This window comes from Marmota monax, unplaced genomic scaffold (genome assembly GCF_021218885.2).
Source record: "Marmota monax isolate L192 unplaced genomic scaffold, Marmota_monax_Labrador192_F-V1.1 WCK01_AAM20220418_F8-fsc00005, whole genome shotgun sequence".
NCBI classification, from domain to species: domain Eukaryota; kingdom Metazoa; phylum Chordata; class Mammalia; order Rodentia; family Sciuridae; genus Marmota; species Marmota monax.
This window is the reverse complement of record NW_026692254.1, coordinates 27,941,030-27,958,026: the sequence shown is the minus strand read 5'-3', so window position 1 is coordinate 27,958,026 and position 16,997 is coordinate 27,941,030. Positions and strand designations below refer to the sequence as shown.

The 16,997-nt window shown below is 37.7% G+C and overlaps 1 non-coding gene and 1 pseudogene across 1 annotated transcript; one reads left to right on the top strand and one right to left on the bottom strand.

Moving 5' to 3' along the window:
* The window catches only part of LOC124089414 (high mobility group protein B1-like), a 60,692-nt pseudogene that overhangs the window by 42,597 nt on the left and 1,098 nt on the right, over positions 1 to 16,997 (top strand).
* On the bottom strand, positions 4,436 to 4,625 carry LOC124089586 (U2 spliceosomal RNA). Its single transcript, XR_006850803.1, has one exon. It is a non-coding gene; the product is annotated as a U2 spliceosomal RNA (small nuclear RNA).

The following is a 16,997-nucleotide window of genomic DNA, read 5'->3' as shown; positions in this document are numbered from 1 at the left end:
TCTGCTGAGAGCATTCTTTTCTGGTGCTGTCCCATCATGGTCTGTGCCCCCACATGCCTTCTTATCCCACATCTGATCTACTAACTATGGTTTATGTTCATGAAAAGAATAGTCGGAATGCTATATTTCTTATTATCTTATATATTATTTCTTATAAGATATTTCTTAAGTATCTAAGTTCTCTTTTAAAACTCTATCTAAAGAAACAGCAGAATTGTGCTCCAAGTTTTATATTCAAAGATTTCTTTTCCAGTGATATCCATGTAATAGGATTGATATCTCAGGAAGTACCAGTCTTTTCAAGAACACGACCTTCTTTCTATGTGACTTGAAGCATACCCCTGTCCAGAGGCATAGCAGAGGTGTGGGAAGGAGAGGAAATATTAAGGTTTACTAGAATTCATCATTTCTAAGGCACTCATTTCTTTGAAACTGGATGTGTCCTACAATCAATATTGCTGACTATAGCAATTGGCCAGGTAGCAGTTATGATTAGTTATTACTGTCTTCACATTTGCAAATTTTGTCTGAACACTTTCTATTAGATTTTTTAAAAATAATTTTTAAAAGGCCAGGAGGTGCAGCATGATAACTTGCAAAATGGCCATCAACAGCTGGGAGAAAATTCTAGAAGTGGTAATGGAGCCTTGGTTAAGAAATCCTGTGTCAACAACACTCAGAATGCACAGGCAGCAACAATATGTAGAAAGACGGTCATTACTAGCTCTGAGTTGAAAGGGATTCAGAAGCTGGATGTGGTGGTGCACACCTATAATCCTCAGCTACTCAGACTGAGGAAGGAGGATCACAAGTTCCAGGATAGCCGCAGCAATTTAGGGAGACCCTGTCTCAAAATAAAAAATAAAAAGGGCTGGGGATGTAGCTCAGGGGTAAAGCGCCTCTAGGTTCAATCCCCAGTACCAAGAAGAATAAAGAAAGAGGGAGGAGGGGGTGGAAATGGATTCAGGAGAATCAATCTCTATGGCAGTCTCTCCTGTAAAGAAATATTTATTTATTTATTTATTTAGTGGTGCTGTGGACTGAATCCATGGCCTTGCACATGCTAGGCAAATACTCTACTTCTCAGCTACATCCCTAGCATTTTTTACTTTGTTTTGATACACAGGTCTCATAAAGTTGCCCTGGTCTTGATTGGCCTTGAAATTGTGATCCTCCTGCCTCAATCTCCCAAATTGCTGGGATTACAGGTGTGCACAACCATGCTTGGCTATAAAGAAGTTTTGTTAAAAACTTCCAATTTATGACCCTTAGATTTTCCTTTTTATTAATGTACAAGAGCTAACTACAATAAAATATATGTTTAAATATGTCTAAAAGAGCTTTTTCCCCCCACTGTTTCACCAAAAATTCTAAATAAGAAAGCATTGTTCATAATTTAATTGGCAGCTTGTTTTTCTTCCTCGGGAGTACCTAAAAAAACAGTGCAGCTCACAGCTGACATACTGGTTTCGGTGACGTGAAACTCAAGGAAGAAATGAAGAGAGAAGAAGGAATTCATACCCAGCTTCTGACATTTGAAACAGAGCCGGTGCAGTGGTAAACAGCAGCAAATTGGGTGGGAGGTAAACACCCCTGGGTTCAATTCCTAGTACAAAAAAAAAAAAAAATTATGCAGCAAGACATCAGCTTTGCCAAAGGGCAGTTTGTCTTAAGAGGAGAGCTTCTGAATTATTTTCTTTTGATCCTCAGTACATACACACCCGCCTTCTTTATCATTTCAACAAGCAAGCCCGGAGGTCTCATCTCCTCTGTAGAGTCGTCCCCTAAGTGGAGATGACAGCCCTTCCAGCTCTAGGAGGATCATGTAGCAGAGCCAGGTGGAAACTACCTCTTCAAGGGAGGAGAACAAGTCAGGTTGAAATGCGACCAGAGTTAGGTAAGGCAGGAACACAATGACACTGTGAGGAGGAGGCTTTGTGATTCTTCTCACTTGAACTCCTTCAGAGGAGGCTGCCTCAAAGAAAGCCCTGGAACTTTCTGGAACAGTCACAACAAATTAAGGCACAGCTTGGTCAGGTTGGGGGAGGCCTTGCACTTTGGCCTTCTGGAACCTCTACCCCGTGCCACTGGGATCAACCAGATCCTGATGCTGCTAGAGTGGGTTATGAAATTGCCAAAAGGGTCATCCTGAATTAATTCAGAGGGGCCTCTGGGTCACAGACCCTGAGGTCTCATGGGCCATCCCTGCCCTTAGATCTCAGGGGCCACATGCCTTTCCCTAACACTTCCCTGTCTGGATTTGGATAGCAGAGGAAGACTGCCTGTTTTTCCAAGAGGCTGAGTCTTGAGTGTAAGGGTTATTAGTTTTCAGGTCACCTCCTGTCCACTGGCCAGGGAATAGAACTTGGGAAGAATAGAAAAAATAAAAGAGGGCTGGGGCTGTAGGGCAGTGGTAGAGCACTTGCCTAGCATGTGTGAGGCTGGGTTCAATCCTTAGCACCACGTAAAAATAAATAAATAAATAAATGTCCAACTACAACTAAAAAAAATATTTAAAAGAAAATGTCATAAATGAAGTTCCAAAATCCCTTGCTCTTGCCAAATCAGCACAACCCAACTGCAATGGGATATGGATGGCTTGGCTGAGGGACAGTGTAGGAAACGATCACTGTTCCCTTTTCTCCCAAATCCAGTCCAAAAATGACAGTTGTCTAACAGCAATCCTCAAAGCAGAAATATAGCAGTAGAGTTTCTCCAAGATTTGTTCCAAATGTTATCATTTGACAGTACCCATTTCTTCATAAATCCATCAGGAGTTTTCCATTCTGATCGCCCGTGCTGGCAAGCTCTAGAAGAAACTCACAATTCTGTCATTCTAATTCTCAGAGATCATTTATTTCTCCATGGGGTACACAAGACAAATAAAGATTTAAATATGATCAAAATGTGTCCAGATGCCTGAGCAGCCAGGCTATCTGTTCAAGCAGATGATCTTCAGCTGTCAGACCAGAGGTGCCAGTGGGCGGCCCTGGAATGGACGCCCACAGAGATCACTCCACCACATTTGTCTGGCCTCCTCTGCTCTGTCAAAAGGTCTCCCTTAAAGTCAGCATTAAGGCATTTACAATATGAGGACAATCATTTTCTAAAACTCAGTGTCTTGCAGATAGCTTCAGGGAGAATGGACAAAACAGCCCCAGGAGTCAAGAGTCCCAGGCATTCCGTAACCATAGTGGCCCCTTAACAGAATGGTGCCCACTAAGGAGGCTTCTGGCCCAAGAAAAAAAGTTTAACCTTTTTTTGGAGACAGAAAAATTTTTCAGGGGCTTTGAGCAAATCAGCAGGGATGAAGAGCAAGGATGATCAAGTGAAAGAGGACACAATAATATTGTGGGGACAGTGGGTCTAGCAGTAAGTGGAAACACACTTAGAAGTTCCTTACTTATGGCTAAGTGTGAGTTACTATCACTCTAGGCTTTAGCATGGGAGTTCCTGCTGGGCAGGAGAGAGACCCACATGGGAGGCACAGGATAATGATGTCCAATGTCCTAAAGATTGTCACTCTAGGGGCTCTAACTGGTCCAGAATAAATATGCCTAGAAAGGAGGAAGATTTAAGGTCAAATGGGCAGACAGGGGTGCAAAGGGGAACTAAACATACTGGTTATTGGAATATCTCATAGAACTGCATGGACAAATCAGTGGGTCGGAAATAAAAGGCTAAGAAATACTTGTTGGTACTCATATTTTTTAAAAGATATGACAAAGATGTCATTTTAAAGTAACATTCCAGGGATGTATTTAGTTCAGAATGGCAAACTGGAAGGATATATACAAACTTGTTATAGATTAATAAAAAAATCAACCCTTCAATACAAAAATGGCTTTGCAGTTACCCACAAATACTTCATGGGGCCTGGGTCAGGGTGGACAGGCACAGGCTGCTAGGATCCCTGAAATCCTTGCCCCCTGGCCCTATGCCCTCCACCAACCTTCCTTAGGCATGATTTTCTTTCGAAGCTTCCTTCTCTCTCCTGCTAGTACAATCTCCTTTGGCCGACTTTGTGTGTGTGTGTGTGTGTGTGTATGTGTATCAGTCTTCAAGTTCACAGGCATGAAAAATTAGAACACTTGTACACTATTGATGGACACCAGAATCACCCTATGATCCAGAAATTATAAGTTGGGGTATATATTCAAAAGAATTGAAGGCAGGACCAGGTATGGTGGTACACACCTATAATCTCAGCAACTCAGGAGGTTGAGGCAGGACAATCACAAGTTCAAGGCCCAACCTCAGCAACATAGTGAGATTCTGTCTCAAAATAAAAAATAAAAAGTTCTGGGTACATGGCTCAGTGGTAAAGTGCCCTTGGGTTCAATCACAGTACCAGAAGAAGAAGGAGAAGGAGAAGGAGGAGGAAGAGGAGGAATTGCAAACAGAGGCTTGAGGAGATTTTTGTTTGTTTTGTGGGGTGGGATGCAACAATCCTTCAAGTATTGCTATACCAGGGCAATACATGGAAAGAATAGAGCAAGCTCCTGTTCTATCTTCCTGCTCCAAACATCCACTTAACATATCGACTTTGGATAGAGGATGTATCAGATATTAAATTGATAAAACAAATATTACATATGATCTTAGCCAAAAGGCTGAAAAGCAAGATGGAAGCAACCCAAGTATCCATTACTGGGTGAATGCTAAACAAAATTATTCAGCCCTAAAAAGAAAGGAAATTCTGTCACAAGCTATAGAAAAGATGACCCTTGAAAACATTATGTTAAGTGAAATAATTCAGCTATAAAAGTACAAACTTTGTATGATACTTACATGAGGCACCTAGAACAGTCACATTCATAGAAACAGAAAGTGGACTGGTACCTGCCAGAGAAAAGGGGTAAGGGGAGGAGAAGAAGGAAGTGGTGTGTGGCTGTTTAATAGGCAGAGTTTCAGATTGTGTTCTGCTGTGTGTGTGTGTGTGTGTGTGGTTGGTACTGGAGATTGAACCTAGGGGTGCTATACCACTGATCTATACCCCAGTACTTTTTTGACACGGGGTCTCCCTATGGTGCCCAGGCTGATCTTGAACTTGCAATCCTACTGCCTCAGCTTCCCAAATTGCTGGAATTACAGGCCACTGCACCTAGGATCAGAGTTTCAGTTTTGCAAGATGAAATGAGATCTGTGGATGGATGGTGGTGAAGGCTGCCCAATAATATTTAATACCACTGAACTGAAAACATAAACATGGTTAGGATGGTACATTTTATATTATGGATGTTTTTACTACAATTAAAAAATAATTAGCAGGTTGCTCACTGAAGGCTGCTGATTGCTGGCTATTTGCCTATTTGCCCACCTTTTGCCTGATGATCGCCTGCCTTTGCTGCCCATTGCTCACTGCCCAACAATCATCCACTGCCCACTGCCGCCTGGAAGTCCGTTGTCAGGGTACCCACAGGATTGGTTACAGGAAGCTGCTACCATCTTGGGATACCAGGCAGGGCTGGGAGTCCAGGGCCAAGGGACCTGCAGATTTGCAGCTAACACTGCAGACATCTTGGGGAGCAGCCGCCTCAGCCTGGGGACACTGACCAGGGCCTGGCAATCAGTTGTCAGGGAACCTGCAAATGAGGACTTCCTGCTGGTGTGCCAGTGGCTGTTGTCTGGCTGCCTCTTTGCAGGGTTGCTCCTTTGTGAGAGCACATCCCTGGTGGTCTATCTGCAAGATAAAGCAGCAGTGAGATTTTGGGAATGCAATGAGGCAGAGCCTGGGGAATCTGAAGCCCACATCCCTCAGATTGCAGTTGGTTCGCATGGGTCAGTCTGGGCCTGGCAAGACTTTGGAAACCCAGAGACTGGGGACATTACCCTGGGGAGAGCACAGGTTGGAGAAACTGGAGAGAAAAAGACTCTCTTCATCTCAGTGAGTCCTGAAATGTGTGGGTATACAGAAGGAGCCAGCTACTATAGGTGGGAAGACTGGAAGAGGGTGTGAGGGCATCTTGCTATAGGCTCACCCAGCCAACCAGTCCAGCACCCATCAGACTAGAGCTACCATAAAACTTTGACAACCACACATATCAGCAGAGAAGGGAAGCTGGGAAACTTTTAAACAACAATGAAAAAAAGTGTTGAATTTTTCATTGAGATTCTCCCCCCCCCTTTTTATCCTTCTCACATATCTACCATCTTTGAAACCAAATATTTTTCATGCATCAATTTATTGAGGAATGGATTTATGAATAGTATATTACAGTTTTGATATGTATTTTTAAAATTTTACTTTGTTTTTAATCTGCGTATATTTTTCTCTCACTGATCTGTCTCTTTGAATTCTCTTTCTCACTTCTCTCATGCTAACAGCCAATGTCTATTAATTCCTCCTTTGCTCTTACTATAATTTTTTTTACTTCTATCTTCTCTCCTTCTCCCTCATAAATCTCAAATCCTATATTACTTCTATTCCTTCTTTCTTCATCATTTGAAATTGTAAACCCTTTTAGCAAACTTTATATTGTAGATGATAATTGAACGATAACTGAATGCATCATTTCTACTTATTGCAACAAAACTATAGATGCCATAATAGGAGCTATTTGGTGTAAGACTGTAGGTAGTTTGCATTGGGTGCTGTTAATATTGGTATCCCTTTTAAAGGTGAGGTACTGAAAACCTTCATGGACACTCTACGACTACAGAGTAGAAACTACTACCTCAAATCCATACGACTAGATGGAAAGACAACATGAAACATGAAAAAACAAGGGAACAAAGTGTCTCAAATAAAACCAAGATGTTCCAACATCAAGAATGTTATCTAGGATTCATAAAAAATATTGTGGAAGAAATGTCAGAGATGGCATTTAGAAGATACATAGTTAAATTGATTTTCTAAATAAAGGATGATATCAGAGAGAAAAAAAACAAGAAGTGAAAACTCACTTCAATAAAGAGGCAGAGATTATAAAAAGAAATCAAACAGAAATCTCAAAATAAAGGAAACAGGAAACCAAATCAAAAAATTGAACAGAAAGTATCACCAATATATGAGACCACTTGGAAGATAGCGCCTCAGGCAATGAAGACAAAATATTTACTCTTGAAAATAAAATTAACCATACAGAGAAGATGGTAAGAAACCAGGAAGAGAACATTTGGGAATTATGGGATAACATAAAAAGACTAAATTTAAGATTTATCAGGATAGACAAAGATGTGGGGATACAAACCAAAGGAATGCACAATCTTTTCAATGACATGATATCAGAAAATTTCCCAAATCTAAAGAATGAAATAGAAAATCATCTATAAGAGGCTTTCGGGACCCCAAAGGTACAAAATTACAGCAGACCCACACTAAGGCACACTATATTGAGAATGCATAACAGACAGAAAGAGAATAGACTTTTAAAGGCTGCAAGAAAAAAAATGCCAACTTACATATAGGGGGAAACCAATTTGGATCTCAGCTGATTTCTCACCAGACCCTAAACACCTATAGGTACTGGGATAATATTTATCAAGCTCTGAAAGAAAATGGATGCCAACCAAGAATTGTAGATCCAGTAAAGCTAAGCTTCAGATTTGAAGATGAAGGAAAAACCTTCCATGATGAACAAAAATTAAAAGAATTCACCACTAGAAAGACTGCACTACAGAACATTCTCAGCAAAATATTGCATTAGGAAGAAATGAGAAAAAAAAAAGAAAATCAGCAAAGGGAGGAACTACACTAAAGAAAAAGTCAATCAGAGGAGAAACTAAGACAAGTTAAAAACCAAAAATAAGACCAGGAATACAAATCATATCTCAATAATATCCCTGAGTGTTAATGGCTTAAGCTCATCAATCAAAAGACATGGACTAGAAGATTGGATTTTTACAAAAGAACCAACAATATTCTGTCTTCAAGAGACTCACCCTCTAGGAAAAGACATCCACAGACCGTTGAAGGTGAAAAGTTGGGAAAAAACATATCACTCATATGGACTGCATAAACAAACAGGGGGTTCCATCCTCATATCAGATAAAGTGAACTTCAAGCCAAAGTTAGTCAGAAGGGATAAACAAGGACATTTCAGACTGTCTAAGGGAATCATACATCAACAAGACATAACAAATGTAAACATTTATGCCCCAAACCATGGAGCATCTACATACATCAAACAAACCCTTCTCAATTTCAAGAATCAAATAGACCACAACACAATAATACTGAGTGACTTGAACACACCTCTCACTACTGGATAGATCTTCCAAACAAAAACTAAACAAAGAAACTATAAACTAGATAATACAATCTATAATTTAGACTTAACAAACATATATAGAGTATTTCATCCTTCAAGCAGCGAATATACTTTCTTCTCAGCAGACATGGATCCTTCTCTAAGAGAGACCATATGTTATGCCACAAAGCAACTTGTAGCAAATACAAAGACATAGAAATACTACCCTGCATTCTATCAGATCATACCAGAATTAAATTAGAAATCAACAATAAAATTAAAAATAGAAGCTACTCTAACAACTGGAGACTAAATAACACTCTATTGAATGACAAATGGATAGCAGAAGAAATCAGGGAGGAATTAAAAAATGCTTAGAGGTAAATGAGAACACCAATACAACATATCAACATCTCTGGGACACTAAGAAGGTAGTGCTAAGAGGAAAATTCATTGCATTGATCTCATTCATTAAAAGAATAAAAAGTCAACAAATAAATGACCTGACATTACATCTCAAAGCCCTAGAAAAAGAACAAATCAACACCAAAACCAGTAGAAGACAGGAACATATTGAAATCAATGAAAATGAAACAAACAAAGAAAAAAAATCAAAACATTGACAAAACGAAAAGTTGCTTCTTAAAAATATAAATAAAATTGATAAACCTTTAGTTATGCTAATGAAGAAAAAGAGAGAGAAAACTCTAATTACTATAATTTGTGATGAAAAAGGAAATATCACAATGGACACTACTGAAATACAGAAGATTATTAGAAACTACTTTGAAAATTTATAGTCCAATACAATAGAAAAATCTCAAAGACACTGACAAATTTCTAGAGACACATGATCTACCCATACTGGATCAGGAGGATATACACAATTTAAACAGATCAATTTCAAGCAATAAAATAGAAGATGCCATTCAAAGCCTACTCTCCAAGGACCAGACAGATTATCAACCAAGTTCTACAAGAATTAACACCAATACCCCTCCAATTATTCCCTGAAACAGAAAAGGAGGGAACCCTTCCAAACTCATTCTATGAAACTAGTATCACTTTGATACCAAAATCAGACAAAGACATATCAAGGAAAGGAAACTTCAGACCAATATCCATGATGAACATAAATGCAAAAATTCTCAATAAAATTCTGGCAAATCACATATAAAAACATTTTTAAAAGAAAGTGTGCTATGATCAAGTGAGGTTCATCCCAGGGATGCAATGTTGGTTCAACATATGGAAATCAATAAACGGAATTCCTCACATCAACAGACTTAAAGACAGGAATCATATGATCATCTCAGTAGATTCAGAAAAAGCATTTGAGAAAATACAGCACCTCTTCATGTTCAAAACATTAGGAAAGCTAGGGACAGTAGAAACATACCTCAACAATGTAAAAGCTATCTATGCTAAGCTCAAGGCCAGTATCATTTTAAATGGAGAAAAATGGAAAGCATTCCTTCTAAAAACTGGAACAAGACAGGATGCACTCTTTCACCACTTCTATTCAACATAGTCCTTGAAACTCTAGCCAGAAAAATTAGACAGATGAAGGAAATTAAAGGGATACAAATAGGAAAAAGAAGAAGTCAAACTATTATTATTTGCGAGGACATAATTCTATATTGAACTTCTCTATATTGAGTAGTTCCAAAAATTCCATCAGAACACTTCTAGAACTAATAAATGAACTCAGCAAATAGCAGATATAAAATCAATATCCATAAATCAAATACATTTCTATTCATCAGCAATGAATCCATTGAAAGAGAAATTAGGAAAACTGCACCATTCAAAATAGCCTCGAAAATAGTAAAATCCTTGGGAACCAATCTAACAAAAGAGGTGAAAAACCTCTACAATTAAAACTATAGAACACTAAAGAAATAAATTTTAAAAAGACCTTAGAAGATGGAAAGATCTCCCATGTTCTTGGATAGGCAGAATTAGTATTGTCAAAATGGCCATACTACCAAAAGCGTTATACAGATTTAATGCTATTCCTATGAGAATCCCAATGACATTCTTCATAGAACTAGAAAAAGCAATCATGAAATTCATTTGGAAAAATAAGAGACCCAGAATAGCCAAAGAAATCCTTACCAAGAAGAGTGAAGTAGGAGGCATCACAATACCAGACCTTAAACTCTACTACAGAGCTATTGAACAAAAACAGCATGGTATTAGCACCAAAATAGACATGTAGAACAATGGCACAGATACAAACCCACATAAATACAGTTATCTCATTCTAGACAAAACCACCAAAAACATCCACTGGAGAAAAGGTAGTCTCTTTAACAAATGGTGCTGGGAAAACTGGAAATACATATGTACAAAAATGAAATTAAACCTGTATCTCTCACCATGCACAAAACTCAACTCAAAGTGGATCAAAGACTTAGGCACTAATACAGAGACTGTGCACCTCACAGAAGAAAAAGTAGGCCCAAATCTTCATCATGTTGGCATGGGACCCAACTTCCTTAACAAGATTCCTAAAGCACATGAAGTAAAATCAAGAATCAAAAATGGTATGAATTCAATAAACCATAGACTCTGCGTCTAATGGAAGAAAAAGTAGGCCCTAATCTTCATCATGTGGGATTAGGCCCCACCTTCCTTAATAAGACTACTGTAGCACAAGAATTAAAACCAAGAATCAATAAATGGGATGGATTCAAACTAAAAAGTTTCTTCTCAGCAAAAGTAATAATCTGTTAGGTGAATAGAGAGCCTACATCTTTGGAGCAAATTTTTGCCCCTCACACATTAGATAGAATACTAATCTCTAGGGTATATAAAGAACTCAAAAAGCTAAACACCAAAAACCAAATAACCCAATCAATAAATGGGCCAAGGACTTGAACAGACACTTCTCAAAAGAGGATACAGAATCAATTAACAAATATATTAAAAAATGTTCATTATCTCTAGCAATTAGAGAAATGCAAATCAAAACTTCTCTTAAGATTTCATCTCATTCCAGTCAGAATGGCAGCTATTATGAAGACAAACAACAGTAAGTGTTAGTGAGGATGTGGGGAAAAAGGTACACTCATACATTGCTGGTGGGACTGAAAATTGGTGCAGCCAATATGGAAAGCAGTATGGAGATTCCTTGAAAAACTGGGAATGGAACCACCATTTGACCCAGCTATCTCTCTCCTCAGTCTATACCCAAAGGACTTAAAAACAGGATACTACAGGGACACAGCCACATCAATGTTTATAGCAGCACAATTCACAATAGCTAAACTGTGGAACCAACCTAGATGCCCTTCAACAGATGAATGGATTAAAAATGTGGAATATATACACAATGGAATGTTATTCAGCAATAAAAGAAAATAAAACCATGGCATCCATTTGCAGGTAAATGGATGTAGTTGGAGAAGATAATGTTAAGTGAAGTTAGCCAATTCCAAAAAATCAAATGCTGAATGTTTTCTCTGATATAAGATGACTGACTCATAGTGGGGTAGGGAGGGGGAGCATGGGAGGAATAGAGGAACTCTAGATAGGGCAGAGGGGTGGGAGAGGAAGGGAGGGGTCAGGGGGTTAGCAATGATGGTGGAATATGATGGACATCATTATCCAAAGTATATGTATGAAGACATGAATTGGTGTGAACATACTTTATATACAGAGATATGAAAAATAGTGCTCTATGTGTGTAATAAGAATTGTAATGCATTCCACTGTCATGTATTAAAAAATAAAATCAATTAAAAAAACAAAAAAATGGTATGAATTCAAACTAAAAAGCTTCTTCTCAGCAAAGGAAACAATCAATAATATGAAGAGAGAGCCTAAGAACAGGAGAAAATCTTTACTACATGCACCTCAGAGAGAGCACTTATCTCCAGGATATATAAAAAACTCAAAAAACTTAACACCCAAAAAACAAATTACCCAATCAATAAATGGGCTAAGGAACTGAACAGACACTTCTTAGAAGAAGAAACACAATCTATCTACCAATATATGAAAATATGTTCAACGTCTCTAGTAATTAGAGAAATGCAAATCAAAACTACTCTAAGGTTTTATCTTACTCCAGTAAGAGTGGAAATTATCAAGAATACAAGCAATAATAAGTGTTTGTGATGTAGGGAAGTAGGTGTACTCATACATTGCTGGTGGGACTGCAAATTTTTGCAACCACCATGGAAAGCAGTATGGAGATTTCTCAGAAAACTTGGAATGGAAACTTCATTTGACCCAGCTATCCCACTCCTCTGTTTATACCCAAAGCATACTACAGTGATGCAGCCACATTGATGTTTATGTCACCTCAATTCACAATAGCTAAACTATGGAAACAACCTAGATGCCCTTCAACAGATGAATGGATAAAGAAATGTGGTATATCTATGAAATGGAATTTTACTCAACCTTAAAGAAGAATGAAATTATGGTATTTTCAGGTAAATGGATGAAACTGGAGAATATCATGCTAAGTGAAATAAGCCAAACCCAAAGAAACAAAAGCCAAATGTTTTCTCTGATAAGTGGATGTTGATCCATAATGTGGGTGAAGAGGAAAAAATGAATAAACTTTGGATTATACAGAGGGGATTTAAATGAGGTGAGGGATTGTTGGGATGGGAAGGCAGGTGGAATGAAATGGTTATTATTACTCTACATACATGTATGAGTACTTGACTGATGTGACTCTGCAGCATGTACAGCCACAGAAATGAAAAGTTGTGCTCCATTTGTATACAATGTGTCAAAATGCATTCTAGTGTCATATAACCAATTAGAACAATTTTTTAAAAATATTTATTTTTTAGTTATAGTTGGACACAATACCTTTATTTCACTTATTTATTTTTATGTGGTGCTGAGGAGCAAACCCAGGGCCTCGTGCATGCAAGGCGAGTGCTCTACTGCTGAGCCACAACCCCAGCCCCTAGAACAATTTTTTTAAAAAAGCAACAAATAAAATGGTTAACATGGTATATTTTATGTTATGTGTATTTTACAAATTAAAAAATAATAATACTATTTTCCTGGTGTAGACAGTAGTTGCCAAGATTCCCAACTCCCTTGATATGTATCTTGCCCAGAATGCAAGACCACTTAGTAAATAGAGACAAATAATAAAAATAACAGCACACACACCAAAAAAAAAAATAAAATAAATAAATAAATTAATTAATTAATTAAAAAGCAAGGTAATGATAAACACAAAATTTAGAGTGGCAGTTACTTTTAGTTGGGAGAGGGAGGGCTTGGGGAAAGTGAGGAGCCATAGATAGTTATTTGCAATTTTCTAGATGGTGGTAGGTTAATAAGAGTTCCATATAGAAACAAATACATACACAAATGTGTACATACATGAGTCAAAATAAATAAAATTAAAACAATAGATTAAAAATAATAATGTATTCTTAACTAGGTATTACAATCTAAGTACAAACATTTGAGGCCCCAAAAGTAAAAATTATTTTTAAAGTTCACCATAAATAAAGAGACTATGCATGGCCAAGGACTTATTAACTATTATTAGTTCTTACAGTCTTCATATGTGTGTGGGTGCATGCTGAAATTAGAATACACAACCTTCTCCTTCTTACCTTTTTCATCCAATAACAAATCAATAACAATTTCGATGTCATTAAATATTCTTTATTCTTTTAACAGTCTTTAAAATACTGGCATAATATTCTATTGTATAGATTTACCCTCTTTTATTTAAATAGTTGACTCTTTAGAATTTAAACTGTTGCTGTCATTTCCCTGATATAGATATACTAGAATAAATATCCTCAGAGCTTAATATTTGTACCTGTCTGTGGTTCTTTCCTGTGAGGGCATTCACAGACATGGAATGATTGAAGCAAGGATCTACCAAAACAGTTAAAGGCCTTTGATATCAAAATAGTCAAATGATCCTCAAGCAAGGTTTACTATTGCTCATTTCCATAAATAAGATATACAAATAGTAAAAAAAAAAAAGTCTTTTTTTATATCCTCATCAACCATGAGCTTTATGAGTTTTTAAATCCTTCTTAAAAACTTCTTTCCTTGATGTTTTAATTTGCATTTCTCTGATTACAACTGAGATTGAATATTAAGATGTTTTCACAGTTTAAAAAATTAACTAGTTTTTAATTGAAAAAGTAATTCAGGCACATGGTAAAAATATCAAACAGCATTTAAAAAACTATGTCACAAAACATAAATCTCTTTCGTACTCAGTCTCCCTGGGGCAGCCACCATCATCAGCCTTATATTTCTTTCCAAATATATTATGTATATAAACAAGCACAAATGCAAGAAGAAATGAATTTATGTGTGTCTGTTACGCCCCTTTTTTGCACACTGAGAACATGTTTCTAGAACCAAATGCAAATTCCAAGCCTGCCTATCTCTCAGACCTGATCTGTACTGCTCTGCCCCTCCTGTCAGTCACTGTCTTCAGCTTATGCCATTACTGGACCCCTCAGTACTTAAAAGTACTCTTTAAGGCAGTTTTTTCCTGCCTCTGGGACCTTGTGCCTGCTGCCTCAACTCAGATGGCGCCTTAGAGAAGTCCCCCTTGACCACCTGTTCTAAAACAGCGCCACCCCCAGCACCTAATCTCTCACAGTCCTGAGCTTTAGTTGAATTTCCTTCATAGCATTGATCCCCTACCCCCATCTGAAATTATCTCATTTCTGGGTTATTTAACTTGTTCATCATTTTTCTACTCTACCAGAATGTCAGCTTGAATCTGACCTGTTTGGTTCACCTCTGTATCTCCAGCACCTAGGACAGTTCCTGGCAGAGGGGAAGTTCTTAATATTTCAAAGACTGACTGCTAGGTATCCTATACTGTGCTTGCCTTTTTTTTTTTTTTCACTTAACAATAATAGAAATATTTTAATATTGTGCATACACACAGAAGCATATGTTATGTGTATATCTGCTTCATTCATTTTTTTACAGCTCCATAGTATTTGTTTGAACTATTATTTCATAATGTATTTAGCCAGCTCCCCTTGCATGGATATTTAGATTGTTTTTAGAGTTTTGCTATTTCAAACAATGCTCACATACATATGTCTTCACACACATATATTTCTTATCCTAGAAATAGGATTGATGAAGTCAGTCTTAGTGGAGCATACTCTCTAATCCCAGGTATTCCAAAATTTGAGGCAGGAGGATTGCAAGTTCAAGGCTAAAATCTCAGCAACATACCAAGACTCTGTTTCAAAATAAAATTTTAAAAGGGTTGGGTTGTAGTTCAGAGGTAGAGCATCCCTGGGTTCAATCTCCAGTACAAAAACTAAACAAAACAAAACAATAAACAACAACAACATAGAATTGCTGAGTCAAAAGACATGTGTGTTAATGATTTTAACATATTGTCAAGTGTCCCTTAAAAAAATCCACATCAATTCACACATGAATTTTTCCCCAAAATGCATATAAGTGTTTATTTATTTAAGGTGTAGTCAAATATGTATTAGTAAATGTTTTGATCTTTACCAACAGGGGTGGAGAATGGCTGAAAGTCAAAATCTGCTTTCACAGAAAAACTGAATAACTGGTTTGTAAATCATGTTAAAAGATCTCAGCCTCATTCATAATTAAAGGTATACAAATTAAAATCATGGGGTGAGATTTAGCACATTTTAGTACGTTGACAAGCCATTTAAATCGAGAATAGTGCTTCCTCCCTGCCACCACCACCCCTTCTCATGCTATTGACACGTGAGTACAGAAATATTAAAATTCATGGAATAAAATTTGTCAGTTTTTTTTAATAGCTGAGCTTTTTAAATTTTTTGTTTGTTTGTTTAGAAAGGCTATCCTACACTTAGATTAGTTAACTAGTTTTCTCCATGCTTTTTCCTAGTACATTCACAGTACTTTTACATTTTTATCTTTAAGGGAGTTCACTGTCCTGACACTTACTGGGCCAACTGAAAAAGAACTGGGTGAAAACTCCATTAAGTGCTTGAGTTCTATAAGCTGCTGCTGCTTCTTCCTCTTCCTCTGCTTCTTCTTTCTGGCACTAGGAATTGAACCCAGGGTTGCTCTACCACTGAGCCATATCCCCAGCCCTTTTTATGTTTTATTTTGAGACAGAGTCTCCCTAAATTGCCAAGGCTGACCTCAAACTTGCAATCCTCCTGCCTCAGCCTCCTGAGTAACTAGGATTACAGGTGTGCACTACTGTGCCTGGCTCCACAAATACCATGATAGCATTGTAGGTCTCCTCATTGCCCACTTCCCCAACTTAAGAACCATATTTAACAATCCTGTAAAATTCTGAGTAGTCTCTTTGCCCTAGTGCACAGTTATTCAGACAAGTGGCCACTGATACCCTGGGAGAAAGACGACCAGCATACTACTTAAGATGGTGTTCCTCAAGGAAGCCCAGCCTCTCCTCCAGCTAATAGACTCTGATCAATCCAAAAATTTATTCAGGGTAGTAAATGAAGTAGGTACTAGAATTTTCCTTTTCAGAGAGAATAAGTCTTTTGCCCCTTAGTGCTAGATTGTTTTTTTTTTTTTTTAAACACAAATCAAGCATCACCCTTATGGGCTGTCAATCCACATTGACACTATCAAACCACAAAGCTTTCCAAGGCATCCTAACTGCCTGCACTGTCCTTGCAGCCCCTTCCAGTAATTACATCTACCTGGCCTGGCAGGGAAGGGCTCCATAAATGGCCTCTGCCATCCCAAGTACCTAATCCACTTTTACTTGGGCGTCTGGTTCATTGGCAGTGTCTACTCCTATCAGCCCTACAGGGCATTTCAAAAATACTTACCTTATTTTTTCTA